Source organism: Uloborus diversus, chromosome 4, assembly GCF_026930045.1.
Source record: "Uloborus diversus isolate 005 chromosome 4, Udiv.v.3.1, whole genome shotgun sequence".
NCBI lineage: Eukaryota > Metazoa > Arthropoda > Arachnida > Araneae > Uloboridae > Uloborus > Uloborus diversus.
Window position 1 is genome coordinate 122,074,434 of NC_072734.1, and position 21,385 is coordinate 122,095,818.

The 21,385-nt window shown below is 31.9% G+C and overlaps 1 long non-coding RNA gene across 1 annotated transcript; it reads left to right on the forward strand.

The window, feature by feature from the left end:
• Positions 1–5,196: 5,196 nt before the first annotated feature.
• LOC129219669 (uncharacterized) lies at positions 5,197–12,992 on the forward strand. Its single transcript, XR_008580430.1, has 3 exons — positions 5,197–5,247; positions 7,145–7,307; positions 12,838–12,992. It is a non-coding gene; the product is annotated as an uncharacterized LOC129219669 (long non-coding RNA).
• The last annotated feature ends 8,393 nt before the right edge of the window (positions 12,993–21,385 follow it).

A 21,385-nucleotide genomic window follows, 5' to 3' on the forward strand; every position in this document is an offset into this window, starting at 1 on the left:
TGAATAATAAATTCTAGCAAGGGGTCCCTATACCACCTTTCTCTAATATCATAAGCAATTAGGTTTTTAAACTACACTTACAAGAAATTTAAGTGGACTTGCCCCTGAATATAAAACATTGCTTTAGTTTTGAGCATCTTAATTTTGAAAATTTTACTAGGAAGAGCTTCAGAAGTTAAGAACCTCCTTCCTGCAAAATCTTCAACATTTGTCTAAAGTTGAGTTTTCGAAACTTCAATGTCGAAAACTGGGGGGCGAAGGTATTGATTTCGACCTATAAGAAAAAAATCCATCGGGGACAGTCCTTAAGCTCCCTCCGTTACCCTTACGTCGATAAATATGGCCTGTAATCGAGTTTTTAAAGCTTCAATTTCTAGAAATTCCACTGAGACCTTTTGTCTCCCAAACATCAGAGAAGAAAGTCTAAAATTGCGTTTTAAAGCTACTAGTTTTGAAGTTATTCCGGAGGAGTGCCCCCGGACCCCCCTTTTCTACCAGATATAAATTTTTCTTTTCTTTTCCGATGGGCCCCCCCCCCCCAAAAAAAAAAAAAACTTTTTTCTCTTTGCGTCATTGAAATAGAATATCACTTTGATTCAGGGCATAGGTCACTAATAACAGGGTGTGTACTCTGTACTTCTTCATTCCTGGGATCCTGGAAAGCAACTTTGGAAGAAAGAAAAGTTTTTTCCAAAGTACTTATTGAATTCCTTGAACTTTCTACTTAGTCCATGGAATTATTAACGAATTGAAATCAACGCAACTTAGAAAAAGAAATATGTACTTTATGATTACAAAACGTAAGCACAACTGCTTGGCACCATCGATCGAGTAAATTATGAACATAAAGACAAAAGAGGGTCAGCATATTTTTTGGGAAAGAGTGAACTTCTCCGAATGTATGTGCGCATTACTCTCTGTAGTTCTCTGTTCTGTTTAAACTGAATAACATACATTGCGTTAAAAGTTATTATGATTGCTTAAATTTATTCACTTATTTATGAAAAGTAAATTTTTTCATTATTTTTGTTGGATGGCAGAATATGAATCAAATAAATTTCCCTTGAAAAATTTTTTTGCCCCCCTACTTCACGTGGCCAAGTTACGCCTCTGCTTCTAGAAACGCAATTGCAAATGATTTTTAATAATGTTAAAGGAGGGGGGGGGGAGACTGAACTCTCCCCTGGAAATTGTTGAAAATTGATGCCCACGAACGAAATTTTAGATGATCTTTCATGATGAGAATACCGAGTCCCATGAATTTTCCTGACATTATCGTAGGTGATCCAAGGAAGGTTCCAGAAATTGTTCAAGGATGGGACGGTTGATTTTTTAACTTGCCTGTTAATACGAATCTGATTTGCATGTACTTTAGAAGGGTGGCGGGTGAGGCTGCCTCAACATTTTTATCTTTCACAACTAAAATATAGAGATTTATCCGAGCAGGTCGCCGAACGTACTCCTTCATTTTCTGTGGGAAGGGGTAAAATTCCGTAGAAGGTTTTAAAACCCCTTTCCCTTAACATGATCGAAAGTCGTCAGAAATTGCGCTTTTTTGGAACTTAAGTTTCGAAAACGTATCGGAGGAAAGCCACTGATCCCATTCCTTCCCCTAATAACACAACCTGAGATATCTACATCATTTTCTTTAAGACTCGAATTTTTCAAAATGCCGAAGAGAAAGCTCCTCAACTCTTCCTCTCCATCAAAGATAGTGCAGGGTTCCTCAAGGGATGGGCGATCTCCCTCATCGCCCATCCCTTGTATCTGTCCTTGAGGGACCTACGTATATACGTCTTGATTGCTTTTTTTTTTCTATTAATTCTTAGAAATGACTTGTGAACCATCCTATCCTTTAACACCATCCTAGATATCTTACAATGGGATTGTTTCTTTCAGTCAAAAGTACTACTTTTAGTCAAAAAGTTGATAAACTGAGCCAAAAAAAAAAAAAAAAAAAAAAAACATGGACTCAGAAAATACTTTTGTTTTTCCAACAGTTATTTTTAAATTGATTTTTTTAGATTTCCGATTTTTCATACAATGAGTGGTCTTTATGACATCACAAATGATGAACTGAGGCGCGTATTCCACTGGCGCGCTGAATGCTTACGCTTGCTGTCTAACCGCGTTCGCACGTTATGATAATTCAGAAACGAATTAAATATTGCGCTCTACGCTTGCTATTAACCGTATCATTGCCAGTACATGAGAGTAAAGAAATGAATTAAATATTGCGCTCTGCGCTAATGGCAACAGTGAATGGCAGTTCATCATTTTTGTTCTGCTGTCATGCGCAGAAGCGTAAAAAATAAAATTGCGCCTGCGCAATAATTTAAATAATTTTCAAAAATAGTAAACTTTGTCAAATTATTTAAAAAATGGTCAAACCCAATGTTTTTAATCATGCTCTTTTAGAAAAAAAATACTTTTAAAGTTTCGGAAACGACCCCATTGAGTATTTAGGACTTCAATTTAAGAAAAAGAAAAATTCAGGAACCATATCCCTTCCTTTAACGTCACCCCCCCCCCCTCCCACCCACATTACTTTTTGGAGCAAAAAGTCTAAAAAAAACATTACTGAGAACACTACCCAAGAGACCCCCCTACCCAAGATCCATGAGCTCTCCTCCCTCTGTCTTTCCTCTGAAGTCGCCAAAGGCAGCCGAAAACTGCATTTTTAGGATTTGTAATTCTGGTATCTTCTTCATAGCAATAAATTGCCCAAAGAATATTTACCCTATTATGTGTGTGTGTGTGTGTGTGTGTGTGTGTGTGTTTTTTTTTTTTTCCTTTAATTCAATCTTGACATAGAAACTTGAAGGAAGGGAAAATAGATCAGGGCGGCAGTCAGGGTCGATGAGAGACATATTTCAGACTAGTCGGAAACTAGTGGCCCGTCTATTGTGGGGCTCGGAATCGGGGATAGTATAAATTTGGCAAGTTTTAGGGGTGCAGGGTGATCAAACTGACAGGGGACGAGCCTTTTCTCTCGGCTGCCCCCACATGGAAAAATTGAATACTCAGCACTGTAATTGCTCCTTTCAAATCTTGTATCCGTGTGCCTGAATGCAAGAAAAATCATCTTGCATTAATACTGCCTCAATGTTGTTATGTTACTCCCTTTATGCTGTCAGCAGGCTGCCACAATATTGACTGACAATATGTATGCAGCATAATATCAGGAAAATATCAAGGTAGGCTGCTTTTGTAACATTGCATACGTATTGATATGACAGGATAATATCAAGATGTTGTCATGACAGCATGAAATCAAGGTCTAGGCAAGATGATCTTGCTTTTGTAATATTGCATACGTATTGGTATGACAGGAAAATATCAGGATACATTGACATGGCAGTATGAAATCAGCACGTTTGCAAGGTGTTTTATCCATTTATTTATTTGTATTATTTTCACTTCAAACTCGAGAATTAAATTTTATTCTTTAATTATTTCTGTTATTCTTCAAGATAGTTTTCCAGTCTGAGAATATTTTCTTAAAGCTGACATCTGATCGGAAATTCATATAAAGATATTAATACCCCAGTAGCACAACAATTTTGGCCAATATCGGTCGAGTATTGGCCAAACCTGGCGTGCGTCGTCGTATGTCGGACGATTTTACCCGATTTTGGCCAATACTGGGCAGTATTGGCATCCCGATACTGAAAAAGTGAAAAGGCTTTATAAAACGTTTTTTAAAAAGAAACTTTGTGTTTAACATAAAGGTAGAACTGTTCTAAGACTTTTTCCAGTAGATTTGGTATTTGAAACTCCTGATTAAAGAAACTGACAGACCTCGCTATTGGCCGATCTAGTCCAATACTGTATAGGCTTGGCCAACTGATACTGGTCAAATCAGAAAAACTTAATCAACGGTTACTTTTCAGAACATTTCGCAATTTCCACCCAAAAGAATAACATGAATAACAGACATTTTGACGAAATTTAGCACTGCAAAAATATATTTGGAAATTTACGCTTCCTGTCTAATGTCCAATGCTGTCCGATACTCAGCAACATTGGCCATCTCAATTATTAAAGTGCATTCAAAACAGTTTTCTTGCAAAGCATTTTGAAATTTAATGCGTGGGTACAATTGGGAGAAGTTATTTTCCAATAACTTCGGAACCTATCATCCACGATAAAGTAATCTACGGTTTTCGCTTCATCCAACATTTGCCGATCTTATCCGATTCTATGCAGTATTGGCATTCTGAATTTAAAATATTACTTTTAAAATAGTTTTTTTAGTGAATATTTTGTTCTGTAATGTGTTGATAATACTGGGAAAAATTAGACTGAAATAATTTAGGAATCTATTATCCACAAAAACGAAACGTATGGAGGTTCGGTTCTGCCGACATTGGCCGATCGCATCCGATGCTGCGCTGTATTGGCATTCTGAATTAGAAAATTACTTTTAAAACAGATTTTTTGCAAGACATTATAAATTTTTATACGTAGGTACAATGGAAAAAAAGTCATTTTACAATAATTTATCGATCTATAATACACGATACCGAAATGTACAGCGTTTATCTTCTGCCGACATTAGCCGATCGCATCCGATATTGTGCTGTATTGACAGTCTGAATTAGAAAATTACTTTTAAAACATATTTGTTGAAAAGCATTTTGAATTTTAATGTGTAGGTTCAATCAAAAAAAGTCATTTTACAATAATTTATCGACTTATATAATCCATGATACAATGTACGGCGTTCCACTTCTGTCGACATTGGCCGATCGCATCCAATACTATGCTGTATTGACATTCTGAATTAGAAAATTACTTTTAAAACAGACTTTTTGCAAGACATTTTGAATTTTAATACGTAGGTGCGATAAAAAAAAGTCATTTTACAATAATTTTACACGATACTGAAATGTACGGCGTTTTTATCTTCTGCCGACATTAGCCGATCGCATCCGATACTGTGCTGTATTGATATTCTGAATTAGAGAATTACCTACAAAATAGTTTTCCTATTGGATGTTTGCTGCTTCTAATGAGTGGATAAAATTGAGAAAAATTATTCTGAAATAATTTAGGAATCTATTGTCCTCCGATAAAGAAATGTATGGAGTTTCGCTTTTGCCGACATTAGCCAATTCCATGCGATATTGTGCTGTACATCCAGAGCTCTCTGATGACGCATGCGCAGAGCCGGGAGTTCTCTCGCTCCGCTCCGTCGAAGGACGCCATTGCTGTTGTTATTAGCTTCATTAACTTGTTCTGTGGGTAAGTTTGAAATCGTTTTGTATATTGAATAGAATTGCAAATTTTTTTTAATTAGAATTTGAAATGTGTTATACTTTTTGCATTCACTCTTTGTTCAATACACATAGTGTTCTGAATACCCGAAAAACCTTCCAAATTTGCTTGTGCTGTGTTTGTGATTGTTTTATGATGTCAATAGCGTGGGGGGGGGAGGCATTTCAATTAAAACTTTTAAGCATGTGCTATCCTTTATTATAAATCGTTCCTTTTCACGTTTTGAGAATCGAGCTATATTAACGTTATCGCTAACACTTACAAAAAAAAAAAAAAAGACGCCGAACTGTTTAGTTCTATATGTTACAGCTATTTTGCTTTGTTTTATATTTTCTTATTTTGCAGAGATTTCATATAGTACAGGGAAATAGCATTTTAGCTGTTTTCAGGCATCGAGCAAGATAAAAACATATAAAATATTCTTTTTTTTTCCCTTGAAAATTCTTCCCGTGCTCTTGAAAAAATAAGTTAGAATATAGTTAGAATAATTGTCATTTACTGTCAAATATAACGCTTATTTGTGAGGCGGGAATATAAATATTTAATTTATGTCAACAACCAGTTAATATATTTAACAATTCAGTTTTGAATCAGATATGTACAATTTCTGAACATTTTGAGGCTTCGAGGAAAAAAGATGGAAACTTTGATTCTTTACATTTTTTTTTTTTTTTAAACAGTGATGTTTTGATGAAAATAATTTCATGAATTCACAAATATTTTCAATATTTCAAGTGCATATAACATATTACTTTTCAGGAAAATCCAAACTCAGGAAATGGATAGGTACCGTAGCAAAAGAGGGTTGTAGTAAGTTTATGCTCTCTGACGCTGTTTTTTTTTTTTTTTTTTTTCTGGTGCACGTAACAGTAGTTGGCACTTGACATCAGTTTAAGAAAGTAAAGGTACTGAGTTATTAAAGTAAGCATAAATAGTATCTTTATCTCTGTTGTGCTGTGTATTTTCTCTGTATTGCGATTCCAGCGGTTGTATACGAAATTGTTCAAAGTTGCATGTAATATTAAATATTTATTTGCAATTAGATATATTTGTGATTTGTGCTTATCCAAGTTATTTGAGATAATTGCAATATAATGGCTGGAAGTTAAAAGATACTTAATTCTATAATAATTGCTTAAAATTGTATCTGTAAAAATTATCATAACCACAAAAGATTACATAATCTAAAAGGTTACTTATTATATCATCCTACTTGCTGGAGTAGTAATTGCTTGTTAGTATTTTAAATAAAAAGTATATATGCCTTCAAGATTTTGATGCATAGAAAAATACTCAACTAACTACATAGATTTGAGGAAAAAAAGAAATCTCTTCAACTAACGAAATCCCTATAATAGCGTATTATAGTGTATGTTATTATATTTTCTTATTTTCAAAAACAAAATTTGAAATATTTTAATATTTGCTATTTTATATCTAAATGTGAAAAAGATAATTTATAATTATAAAGAGTATTTTGATATTATGGCAAATATGAGTTTAATGTAAACTTCTCATTAATATCTTTCAGTAATTTGATGTGTTTGCATCTGTTAAAAAAATTGACTTTTTCGATTACATAATTTTTGATTTTGTCTCAAGAATTATAGTTCAAGGTTAGGAACTTAACTTTAATAAAAGTTTAAATAGTTGTACAAGAGTTTCAGTTGTATGTTGCCGTGGTTCGCTGATATAGGTATATCTATATATGATATTTTTCAAATTTATTTTTGGAACTAGGATAGAATGCACTGTAATTTGGTAAAAAATAAAATGCATACTTGAAACATAATAGTAATGTTTATTATTTAGGTTTATTTAATTACTGCCTTTTTTAATATCTATGTAATTTTCCCTGCCTTAGGTTCAAGTTGTGCCGCTTGTATGACCTCTTGATCTTTTCAGCAGGGAATCCTCTCTCAGGCTCTAGAGATGAATGATACCTGTTTGTCCACACAACAGAGCATCTTCGACCGTCTGGCTTTGAACCCGCAACCCTTTAGTCCACTTCACTGATCTATGATTTGGTAAGTTTGCTCAATAATGAAGGCAATTATACCTAAAAGGTTTTTGTACCGTGATTTTTTAAATTTTCTTTCAGACCAGTGATAAAAACCTTCCAATTGGGAAAACATAAAATTAGAGCAATGGCTAAAATGTACACATATTGTTAAAAAATACTCTTGTCCAATATTGAGAAAAATGTGTAGTCTTTCCTTTTTTTTTTTTTTTTTTGGTTTTAGGATACAATTTCACTTATAGCAGAATCTGTGCTGACATTTTTTTGCAAATTTACTTCTTGGTTGGCAATAATAAATTAAAACAGCTTTCTAATTTTTTAAAATAGAAAACATTTATCTGTTTTTGGAAATGTTAAAGCATTTCCATGTAACATAGTAAATTTATCTATGTTTAGAAAAATTATTAAGCTGAAACAACACATCTAAATTGATAATTTCTTTCCTGATACATGATTTGGGTCATTCTAAAGTTAATGCAACATTTAATGTCCAAGACTTTAAGTTGTAGGGTAGTTCTTAAAAGGTGGGAACAAAAACGTTGCTTTTGAGCCATTTTTAAAATTTTGGAATTTGAAATCAATTTTGCTTTTATTGCATAGCATGTATACCTAGAACATCATACACAAACATAAAAAGACAGCAGGTATTTATGCAATTTAATAAATAGCAAATTTAATGATAGGTCTGTAGGTAACAGATTTTGGACAAACAGTTGTCCGGTAGGTAACAGATTTTGGACATCATCATAATGAAAGTTTCAGTTTTTGAACTTTTCCAGTGAAAATTTTATCTATTTTTAAATTCTGCAATGAAAAATAGAGGATTTATGAAGTACATGAGTGACCTTATATACTGGTCTTAAAATAATAAAATTTTGTTATGGTTTTGTAGAATCCGAAAAGAAAAAAAAACATCCATTTTGCCAGCGCAGGTGATCAAGTCGCCAAAACCGACGCCGTTGGCGAAAACCTGAATTCCTCTCTGGTAGCCCTTTGCATATAGTACTCTGTGAGTTGTCGCCAATCGGGGTTTGCTTGGCGATTTTTGCCGCCTTTGTTGACTATTCGTTACATCATAACTTGAGTTTCTGTTATTTATGTAATGTTTAATGCATAACGTATTAATTGTGCAAAATAGCAATGGATTAAAGAAATTAACATTATAATAGCCTTTAGTTAGTAAGGTTACAAGATAGAAGAGCATATTATAATATTGAATAAATGGACAGAATTATCGGCGTCTAGATCGTAACGCAATTTGGACATCTCACGAAAAGTGATTTTGCTTCAAAGATACTGCATAAAAACATATGAAAAAACTTTAAAATGATTAACAATTGATTTTGAGGATCGAAAAATACCTTTAAAACATATAAATCATATATTTAGTACTCAAATAATAGCATTGTCAAGATTGTAACTTTTAGACATACATGAAACTTCCAACTTCCTTCTTTTTTTAATTTGTAGGAAATATTATCAAAAAAATATTCAGTTTGAGATTCATACCCTTAATTTTGTTTTGAAACGGTTGGAAATAATTAAAAAAAAATTTTTTTGATGGTACATTTGCCCAGTTAACCTTTTGAAAGTCTAAAATTGTGCCTTTTAGCAAAGAAAATATATTTTTAAGGGTATTTGAGGAGCATTTTTTCCATAATTTTTAATGTATTTAACAATTATTTCCATTTATCATTAATATTCCATAATTTTATTTTTCCATAATTCTTGCCTCTAAACAGTATTATTATTTAACTCAAAACATTTTTGAGTCAATTAAAATGAAAGTTATTTTGTGTTGAAGCTTCAAAGTCGAGGTCTGTGCTTGCTCCCACCTTTTGAGGACTGCCCTGTAACCTTTTCCCAAATTTTACTCCAAAGTTAAATGTAAACATTAAAAATGATAGGTCTGACATATTTTTCATTGATACATTAATAAAATTAAGTACATTTTTTACTTTTTGAATGGGATTATTGAAATTGTGTCCTATAAAACAACCATGTCCCAACAGCACTTTATTTTTAAACCTTTTTTTTTTCTTCATGTTATTAATTTTTTAAAATATGTTTCTTTTTCTTTTCAACTCATTATTAACATATTATACTAACATGTTTTTAAAATAAAATTTCAAGTTTATTTTTATTTTATGGAAGAAAATCTTTTGTCTCCTGATATTTGTCTCCTGTGATACTGCCTCCTTACTTCTTTAATTATTATATTAAGAATGTGTTACTTAAATATTGTCAACAATAGCTCTGTACTTCTACAAGTTATTAATGTAAAGTAGCCATTTTTTTCGCATGTGCTATTTTTAAGAGTTCCAGGTGAGGAAAAAAGAACTTTAGACATAGGTGTCTTTTTTATTTGTCCCCTGTGTTATTATTAAATTATAGAAAGGTTTAATTATTTTATTGTTTAACACATGTTAAAACTTTCAGGTTGAGTTTAAAGGAAAAAAAAACATACTTTTTGCATTGTTTCCATTAATACAAGGGGAATTTTTAATACCATTTTGTCCCCTGTGTTACCTTGATCTTGGTAACACAGGAGACAACAAAGTAAGATAGGGGACTTAATTGTTTCTAAGTTTGCTATGTAGTTAAATTTTAAAAGAAAAACATATTTAGGTTGAAAGAATATGCAGTATTTTAAATTATATGAAAAATATGTCTGTTTAATATAATTAAGTTAAGAAATTGCAAATGTTTCTTTGGTTACAACCAAATTTTATTACAGATAGATAAACAAAACAAAACTAAGGAGGATTAAAAGGCACATTTTTCTTCTCTTAAATTCTATTTAGATTTCTGTTGTACCTGGTTATTGTCAATTTTAAACGAGTTTGTAATTGTAAGGCTGATGCATATGGTCACAAGAATTATGAATTAAAAACAACAAGTTTTAAATTTAACATCTGAATATTTTTACATTAAAATTACTTTACATTAAAATTACTTTGACAGTCTGAATTAATTTTGTACTGTGTACAAATTATAACTTTCAATATATTTAAAAAAGAATGTTTCTTTATCGATTATTGAACATTTAAATTTGTTTTCTATTTCGAAATTATTTTCTACATCTGATGACTTTTTCAGAAATTATTTTCCACATCTATTTATTTCTGCATCTGGCAACTATTTTGAAGGCTTTTATATCATAGACTACTAGAAGCAATTATTTTAATAGCTGAAGTCAGTAGTAGCCTTGAGGAGATTTTGTTTTCATGAAAAATAGTGTTTATAGTAAAACTAGTACCAGATTGTCTTAGTAAATTCAACAAAAAAGCACGATTAAGAACTTTTGATTGTGAAGTATCTTTATTTGAATGACAAAGAAAATAGATGACTTACTTTAATACTCATTGTATTTTGAACTTATTCAAGCCTAGAAGTATGTCTTTATATTCTAAATATTATTTAGAATATAAAAAAATATTTCTATAAAATAATAATACAATTATTTTTAAAAATTAGAAGAATTAGCATCTAAAGCCTCTTGAATTTATTTTCCTTTTTGCTTGCAAAATACAACAATTAGAATTGTGAGCAAAAATGAGAAGTTTTATGGAATCTGATCTTAATTTATGAAATGTATTTATTGATCCTCAAAAATCCATACTCTGAACAGCAGTTTGATAGATCATTTTTGAAAGTAATAAAATTAACAATTTATGCAGAATAAACTACTTAATGATAAAATAGATTTTTTCTATTTAATTCAATCTAAATTTAATGGTGGTAAGCTAAATCTAAAATAAAAATTTCTTCAAAGTGATTTTCTTATACATTTAATCTGTATTGAATTTCTATCACTTGTAAATTTTCTGCTGTAATTACCTAGCTTAGGATTGTACTACATAAATTTGTTTGATATTGAACCTATAAGTCTTCTCTTTTTCTGTTTACAACAACAGAAGTACACAACCATTCGAAGAAAATCATTTATATCCGCAAATCAAGTTATGCATAATTTTTTCATTTTGTAATTTAAAAATACTTGCTAAAATAATATGAGGGATAATGTATTTGTATATAAGTTATTTTACAGTGTCTAATAATTGCAAGGGTAAATGGGGGCTACCACTAAAAGCCCACAGTGGTCCACGAGCAATCTTCATGTGAACTGCAAACATTTTAGTTGATGGTGAACAGCATCATTTTTGTAGCTGAAATTAAATTTATCAAAGAAAACTTTTGGAATCATATGATTTCATCACACATAATTGTTGTAAAAAAAATATCCCCATTGTTTGTGGTGTCATTTATTGGTTTGGGGAAAAGGTACAAGTTGAGAACCCCCCCCCCCCCAAGCCGAAAAGAAAGAAAAAAAAAATGTAGGAAACTGGGAGAAATTTTTTGAAAATATAAATTTGCCAAAGTAAAGAGTCTTATCAAAGAGTAAGACATGATTTGGAAAATGTTATAATCATACATTTACTGTTATAATCAGCAGTGAAATAATTTTATAGTCTTTAATCATCTCCACTGGAGCAGCAAGAATTTTTACCTGAATGGGAGGGGAGGTCTATAGTCTTGATGTGTTTAATTTTATCTAATTGGTAGCAAATTGCTAACTCTACCGTTTCTACAGTAATAGAATTAGCAGTATATGTTGAAGCTAAGAACTCTGGGGAGAGTTTGACCTTCAAACCATTCTTGTTGCACCACTACTTATGTCAGATTAACTACCAATTTATTAGCAATATCGTCATTTTACACGGATTTCATTACACACAGTTTAAGATTTGACACCGTTATTTCATTATAAATGGATGAGTTTTGATTTATGCAGATGCAGCATTAAAATGCATAAAGTTTTTTAAAATTTTCATATTTCAAACTTCTAAGATTGCTGTAATTGATAACAAATGAAAACTGCATTTTGGCATGCTTATAAGGGAGCTTGAGCCATTGGAGACATTTTTAGAGCTCTTTTCAGAAGTAATGTTATTAAACTCACACAATTCATAACTCACTTGAATAAAAGCTTTTAGAAGTGACAAATAAGAACAAAACCAACAACAATACCAACATTGATGATACTCGACCAAAAGCTTCCACATTTAAATTTTGAGCCATATTTTGACAGTGGATTTTTCTGATTTGTTTATAAAGGAAGATCCCATCATGGAAATGATGCAAGTGACCATGGATGTGCTCATGCCCCACAAAGGAAAAGCCCTGCATAGAAAAATGACTGCCAAAGGAATATCATAAACAGCTCTTATTCATATTCCCTAAGTTAATTCATATTTTTTTCATTCCATTGTGTATTTGTATTGGAAAAAGTACATATTTTTTATCAATGGAACATAACCTTACCTATTTTAACATTACTGTTAAGTCTTCATTTACACGGCGTTTCTGTGGAACGTAACCCCTGCAAAAAACGAGAGTCCATTGTATGTAGTTTACAATTTACATGTTGGTTATAAGTAGTAATCCTTACTATGTGTTTGCTTTGCACATTGCAGAGTTTAAAAAAAAGTGTAATTATATTTTAAGTGACTGCTTTTTTTTCTCTCTCTCTTTAGCAAGTGTAAAAATTAAGTGGGATGCTGCGAATACAAATGCTATCAGCCGCAGAATCGGCAGATACTTGCTGGAGCTGTAGATTGGGATCATCGGTCTCACAGTATCAAATAAAGGACACTGAATGGTCGAAATGAAGACAAAAAAGCTGATAATATATAAGCACAATATATATATATATATGTATGTTTTAATGAAACATATTTATGTTGTAAATAATATGTATGTTTTTTACATATTACCTAGCTGATAATATGTAAAAAAATGAATAAAATTTTTTTTCCCAGTGAACTTGTAAATATATAAATTGTTCCAAAATATGAATTTAAGAAAAAAATAAGGATTTTGATTATATCATTTATATGAACGAACAAAAACATTTATGATGTCAGTGGGAAGAACTATCATGCTTAAATCTGATCCTTACTCTTAAGGATAATGAATCTTTATTTCCCACAATCACCATTTGGCGTAAAAAAAGTAATTTGCTGCTCATTAAAAATCATAAAAAATGAAAGATATTACTGTCAGTAATCTAATTATAAAATAAATGATAAAACCGTCAATTTTCCTCTAGTAATTGTAGCCGTAAATTATATCGTTTTAAGACAGAAAGGTCGAGGGACTTTTGACCAGTGCGCTAATAGGAATAAAACACAAACGCACAGTTCTGGGTTTTATACCTCCAGTGCAGTGTCAAAGCTTCATAGCTATGGGTGCCACTTCTCAGTAAAGACGAATTCCGTTTTTTGAAAAAAAAAAAAAAAAAATCGTCACACAGATTTCCATCCTTCAATTAAAAGAGGTAAAACAAAACCCTAAAACTGAAGGATGGAAGTCTGAATGCCGATTTTTTTTTTTTAAAGACTGAATTCTGTTTTAGCAGTATTGCCCAACACTGGCTAATAGCTACACATATAATCGGCCAGTGTCACCTGGCCCCCATTGGCCAGTACTGGCTCGAGTATCGGCCAATGCTGCAAAAGAGATTGCTACCCGGTATTGGCCAATTTAGTTTCTGCCGGTACTGGCCAATGCTGGCATCGAGTATTGCCCAATATTGTTAAAAAGTCAGCCGTTCGACGCTGGCCAACCCAACATTAACCGATATTGGCCAAAACTCGCTCCGAGTATCTGCCAATACTGGGGGAAAATTACAGGCCAACATTAGCCAATTTTGATTTGCCAGTATTGGCCAATACTGGCAACGAGTATTGCCCAATATTGTAAAAAAGTTAGCCGTTTTACGCTGGCCGACCCAACTTTACCCGAGATTGGCCAATCTACCAACCACCGTGGTTATGACATTGGCCGATACTGCTGTGCTGCTGGGGTAGTACTCGCAATTTAATTTAAAAAAATGAAAGTTTCTTCGTTTTGCGTAATACTTGACTTATTTTTTAAATTCTTGCTTCTAATTGTATTATAAAGACATAAAATGCCTATTTAGAAATAATTGCGGAAGTTTTTATAGCACATTTAAGAGTAAAGGTAGCAAAATAATAAATACAATAAAGTACATTTTCAAATGGATGTCAGCATTGAAAATATCCCATGGACAAAACATATGAATTTATCTCAAAGAATAACATAAATAACCATTGAATAAAATTAATCTTACTTGTGAGATTGAAGTGATAATACGAAATTCTGGACTTCAATGTCCTTTGTTATTTTCGGCCATTTCTAACATTGACCGCACATCGTCTGCGATATGACTTGTTTAGTACTATATTAATAAACAAATGCAAATATCAGTAATTCATAAGTTATTCCTAAAACAATACTATTCCACACTAATAACTAAGCAACCAACTTAACGAAGCCTAAAAAATGCAAAGCCACGTGCAACTCCTCTGAACCGACTGAATTAATGTGCTAGCAATGCGAGGGACGCTGGGTAGAAAGAACTGTGCGCATGCGCAAGTATCAACGAAGGTCCACCTGCTCTATTGTGTACTAATTACCTTGACGGCGACAGCATGAAATCAATATCATCTTGACGGCATCAACATGTATGCAATGTTGTTATTTTAAGGTAATATCAATATTGATATTTTAAGATGAATGCAATGTTGCATACGTGTTGTTATAGTAATATTGCTTTTTAATCTTTATGCAAGCTTTATGCAGTATGAAACACGTCAATATTGACGCCGTCAGTATAATATCAAGATCTGTCAAGGTTGATGCAAGAAATTTTGCTAGTAGGGGACATATCCACAGGGGTGGACTGACCCGCAGCGCCGGTCCTCCCGTATGTGCGTCTTCAACGCCCTCTGTGCACCTTCGTTTTTTTTTCCCCCCGCAGTCAAATTTGTGCACCTTTGTTTTAATTGTTTATTTATTTATTTATTGTGCCGTTAAACCTGTGCGCTGTCGTTTTATTTGTTTATTATTTATTTATTTATTTATTTTGAGCCCTCAAACCTGAGCTCCTTCGGGCTTTTCTTCTGCGCCCTCGATCGTGGTCCCCCCCCCCCCCCCGCCCCCCTCGAACCTTTTTTAAAAATTCCCATTTTTTCTTTTTTACTTTATTTTCGTCCTCGAATATTTGCACTTTTTTTTTGCGTTCTCGAGCCTGTGTGCCTTTGCTTGCCCTGTGTTGCCTTGAGCTACTCCGGTTTTTCTTCTGCACCCTCGAGTCCTTGCGGCTCGGTCTAGGAACATTGGGCGCCGGGCATATTGGACGCCGGGGAACCATTGGGGAGCCAACACTTTAGGTGCCGGGAACATTGGGCCCAATCTGCTCGGCGCCTAATGTTCGCGTCGTTCCTGCCCTTACGAAAATGGTTGATAGAGCTTAATAGAATTCTATAGAAAATTATATAGAAGTCTAAAAGAAAGTTCCTATAGAAATTATTTTCTATATAATTCCATAGATATCCATATAGAACTTGAGAATGAAGTTTCAATAGAGAATTTCTTCTATAAAGTTCTATAGAAACTGCTATAGAATTTGAGCATAAGGTTTCTATACATACTAAATTCTATAAAATTCTATAGAATTTGTTCAGAAAACTTCCCTTATACTGTAGAATTTTGTAAAAAGTTGAGAATTCGTTCATTTTGTTTACAACTATAGTTTTTATTAGTGTTTATATAATACTTCTAGTTTGGAAAGCCTAAAAAGCCCTAATTAATTAGGAAGTTTAATCCCTAAAATGAAATGGTTTAATTCCTAATTAATCTATTTAATTTTAAGAATAATTGTTTTAACAATTAATTATTTGCTAAGGTCATATTTTTTATTACAAGGGCGGATTGTAGTATGGTCTTTAATAATAATACTGTTGCATTTTGTCATAGTTCGACGAAAAAGATCAAACTTAATTAAATAAAAAAAATATACTCATAAAAGATTAAAAATTATTTATTATTTACAATGTTTAAGTAATTTAATAGTAATAATAAAACTTCTAAACATTGAAATTAATTCTAAAAATGTGAGACTTCGTAAAAATTCTTGTCAAGGTTTAGTAAATAAAATAATCAAAATTCCAAGATGCAACTCCGTATTTTGTCGGGAGAGTTTGCCAGCAGTATTTCTCTTAATCTCTTTGCGCATGCGCCAGTCTGTTTTCCCTTTTCTGCCCCGAACGGCGCCGGCGATAGCGTCCATCTTGCACGTGCGATCCTCTAAGCGTTTTGCGATGAAAATGGCTGAACCTTGCCGAATTCGTTAAAAGTATGTATTATTTTTGTGTTGTTTTGTTATATTTATATTTTTATTGTTATATTAAACAAATTGGGAATGAAAAAACTTATAAATATTAGTTATAAAACAAAACTTGAATTTTAAATCCAGAATGAACTGCATTATGCATCGGAAGTAGCATTTGATTTTACTAAATAAAGCTCATGACTGAGTAATGACATTAATTTACTAGTGATTTTTGCGTTATAAATTTATATGTAAGTAACAATAACCGAAAGTTTGGACGAGTTAACATTGTTTTTTATAGTGATAGGGGTTTTAATATTTAATTAGCACTCCCAAATGGTACCACTGTTCAGTGTTATGAAGTGTCTTTATCTAACAATAATGTGTAATCGTTGTAATAAATTGCTGCACCTAATATTTTTAGGTGCAGTTTATGTAAAGCATTGTCATTGTGTTTTATGAGACTCTTAATAGGATCTAGAGGCTGTATAGGAAGATCTGTATACTCTATAAGAAGATCTATAGAGGCTCTATAAGAAATACCTGTATAGAGTTTTATAGAATTATGGCCCAATTTTCTATAGGGCAGTTCTATAGAATTCAATAAAAATAACTCTACAGAATTCTATAAGAAGTATACAGAATTCTATAGAACTAATTTTATAGAAACCTATAGAATTTTTCTCTATAGAATTCTATAGAAAACGGCCTATAGAAAATTGGGCCATAATTCTATAAGACTCTATATAGGTATTTCTAAAGAATTTTTTTATAGAATTCTATAGACCATTTTCATAAGGGTGGCGCTCAATCCCATTTCGTTGCGGCTAGGGTTTTTTCCTCGCTCTCGATCCTTTTTTTTTTTTTTTTTTGAAATTTTATTTTATGTTACTTTATTTGCCTCCTCGAACGTTTACGCCTCCATTTTTCTTTCCTTTTCTTTCTTTCTTTTTTTCCGCGTCCTCGCTCCTCGAACCTGTGCAACCTTTTTTTTTTTTTTGCGTCCTCAAACCGGAGTTACTTTGTTGTTTTTCTTTCGAACGTGGCGGGAAGTTTTGTAAAGTGAGGTAGTTTCTTGGTGAGCAAAAAGCTACCCGTTAAACAGGATTGAAAACAATTTAAAGGATCTATCTTCACTGGTCCTTCCCCCCCCCCCCCCCCCCGTTCACACACTCCCTTCTTTTTTGTAGGGAAGAGTTAAAAGTTTTCTTGACGGGGGGAAATTTTTACAACAAACTTGATTTTGATGAGATTGTACTTCATCCTTTGAGCATTCGTATCAATCATTTCATTACAATCCAATTATTTTAAATTTTAAAGAGTCAAATTTTGCAGGAAATCTAGAAGTATCAGCAGAGCCTCTGAAGATAGGAAGAATATATTTTTTGTTTCAAAGTGGCAGCATATTTGGTTTGTTTGTAATGAAGTTGGACATTTACGATCCGGATGAAAATGAATGAAATTTTTAGTGACACTGTCTGTTTTGTCAAGATGTTGTGAACGGTCAACATGAAAAATTCCCATATGCATTGTTTAATTTTTTACTAATGATTTGAGGTAAGTTTTTCTTTTCTAACATACCTTTTAAAGTGTCTAATCATTGAAAATTTACGATCATGTTGTTGCATCATATAACATCTATCTTATTCGCTCTATGAGTTCAAAACTCCTAAATTTTCTCTAAAAAACAATTACTCACTAAGAATTAAATCAATTATTGTGTTAAGGTTATCTTAAATTTAGTGCTTACGTTCTATAAATTTTGCATTGACAGATGAAAATTTCAGCTTCATTCTAATATCATTCTTTCGTTTCAACCATCACTAACGTTCATGAATTGTTCATTTCACTTTTTATCTATCGCTAGTTTGCACTGATTAAAAAATATCTCGTAAATATATCATTTTCATGAAAAAGGTGCCGTGTTTTGTTTACGGTAAGTTATTAAATGTTTATGTTATGAAGATTCAAAGCATATGTATCATGTTTTAAATGGGTTGTTTTCTATACAGCTTTATAATGCGTTGTAGGTTTTCATTAGCTTATTATTTTTTTTAAAAAACCTTAATGATATTTTTGTATGAAATAGATTAATTTAATTAAAACATTAAACATTAAGTGTGTAGTGTTTGATTCAAAATAATTTGATTTATGTACTGATTTATTTTTAGGCAATGCACCTGAAAACTGGAATTTTTTCAACATTGTTATTGAGAATATACAACCATGCATTATTATAACACTTTTCATACAACATTTTCCAGATCATCAAATGTTTCGTATGCAGTAGAACCATCCAGTTATAAAAAAGACCAGCATTTAGGCTTGTGCCTGTAAAAATGATTTATCTGTTTTTCTCACTGTCACATATTTAGAAACTTCAAATAGTTAAAATTGCAAAAATATTCAATTCTTTTACTAAAGGAAAGTATGATGAAATCTACGCAGTGTTACAAAAACTGAAGTTAGCAATTTAAATGAAGAAAAAGTATAAAAAAAAATTTTTTAAACCAAGAGTGATGTTTAATTTCCTTTGGTTTAGTCTTTAATTAGAGACGTACCGAGTACTCGGTAACTACTCGGTACTCGGCCTACTCGGCCAATTTGCCGAGTACTCGGTACTCGGCCAAATTCTGATCAGATACTCGGCCAATACCGAGTAGTTGCAAAAAATTGAATATTGTCCAAGACAGATACTAAAATTTATAAAAAAAGAGCAAGCATTATATTCTGCAATCATTTACAATTAAAATTTATAAGTCAAATTTAAATTTTGAGAATAATGAAGTTTGTAATGCTTCAATGAAATAAATCTTTATTTTAATGTCCCCAAACTTAATAAAACTTATTTATTAAAAATTACGCAAAAAATGTAAGTATAGAAAATATGGAATTTTTATATTAAAAATGGATTTTTGCTACAAACAAAAATTAGTTATAAAAAATGTAAAAATACCTTTGCTTAAAAAATAAAACAACCTTAAAAGTACAGTGCAGGAACTCTGAAGACACGTGTTTTGGCATTACAAGGTATTCCTTTTTCAATGCACAAAATGGGGGCTCGTAGATTTAAAGGCATCCGACAAAAGTTGTATTTTTTTGTTGAATGTCTTTACATTCTTTAGTTCACATGTTATCACTGAAAAAGACGTTCCTTGTAACAGGGGGGGGGGGGCAGAAACACGTGTCTGGAGTGTTCCTGCACATTTGTTTTATCTGCTTTTAAAAATTATTTATGTTTGGCAGATTAGAACTATAATTGATTGGTATACACTGAAACCCCTCCTAACGGACACCCCTCTTATGCGGACAATTCCCCAGTTCCAATGCAAATAACATTATTAAACCCCTGTCCTGCGGACACCTCTGTATTGCAGAAAAAAAATTTGTCCTGTTAGTGTCTGCATTAGAGGGATTTTACTGTAATTTGTTTTAATTCCAACTTGATTCATTATACCTTTTATTTATTTATTTTTAATTTAAAAAATTATTTTTTTGTAAAATTTTTGACACAAACAAAATTGTATATATATAATGTGTAATTAAATTTCAGCAGGAGTTTAGTTTTAAAAACTATTAAATGGACAAGGAGGTTTATACTACTATTCCAATAGGTTCAAAATTCATCACATGTGTGTCTGTGGTTCTTCTTAAAACATAATTGGTACTTGGAACTCGGCCGAGTAGTGAAAGGCCGAGTACTCGGTAACTCGGTACTCGGCCGAGTAATAAAAGGCCGAGTACTCGGCCAAAGTGCTACTCGGTACGTCTCTATCTTTAATGATACAGCAGGTTAAATAATGTTGTAAGTTAGCTTCCTGGCTTATTTCTTTCAAGCCTCAAAATTCATTATTTTGTAAAGCTTCTTTCTTAAACTTCAAGATTTTAAAACATAAATTATAAATATAGGTTCAAGGTCTGGTACTTTTTGGTAAAACTTTCTTTTGCAGCTTGAAATGTTAAATTCAACCTCTTGTAATTGCTTTTCAGAAAAATCATATTTGTATTTTTGAAGCAATGAACTAGTAAACCAATATTACTTAGTTCTGAAAAAAATTAAGCTAAAAGAAATTGAAACAAGGCTGATTTTATGTATTAAAAGATAAACTAACTAAGAGTTAATTGGTAGTACTAATTCAGAAAATGGTAATTTTGTCCCGCACTTGATGCTTCATACATTTCATAAAAAATAATATTTTAAAAGGATGATGAATAAATTTTGTTTTTTAAGAAATCACTATCTCATGTGTGTGACTTCTTAAGCAAAAACTTTCTTCAAAAATGATTTCTTTTTATGAAATATAGGAACCGTCACATGCAGGACAAAATGACTATTTTCAATAGAATGGGCATATACATTTTTTCAAAATCTGCAATTTGTTTCATCGTTGCTATATTAGTAGAGCAAAAATATTAGCTTATGCATAAGCAAGTTACCAGAGGTTGATTTAAGATGTCCCGCACGTGACGCATGTAAATAAATTTTATTTCAAGTAACAAAATTGTTTAATAAAAATAAAATTGTGTCAGGAGTATCTTTGTATCAAATGTAAAGATTGAAAAAATTGCTTACCCCTGTTTCATTAAAATATTAAGAGATATGACGAAATGTTAATGAAACTTATGTAAGCGTGTTTTTGTCTTGCACGTGACAGTGAAATGGCCCAATTACATATTTCTTAATTATCTTAAAATAAAAATATTTAATCTTTGGTGTATGTATATCATACCTATTTTTTTATTGTTTTGTTAAATCTTGGATGAAGTTTAAAAAACAAAAGAGTGAGAAAGGGGAGAAGAAGCATGTTTACGCAAAAACATGACATACATGCCTGTATAGAATGGCTCTAAGTTATTATTTTTAAGTAGTAGTAAAAACTTATCGA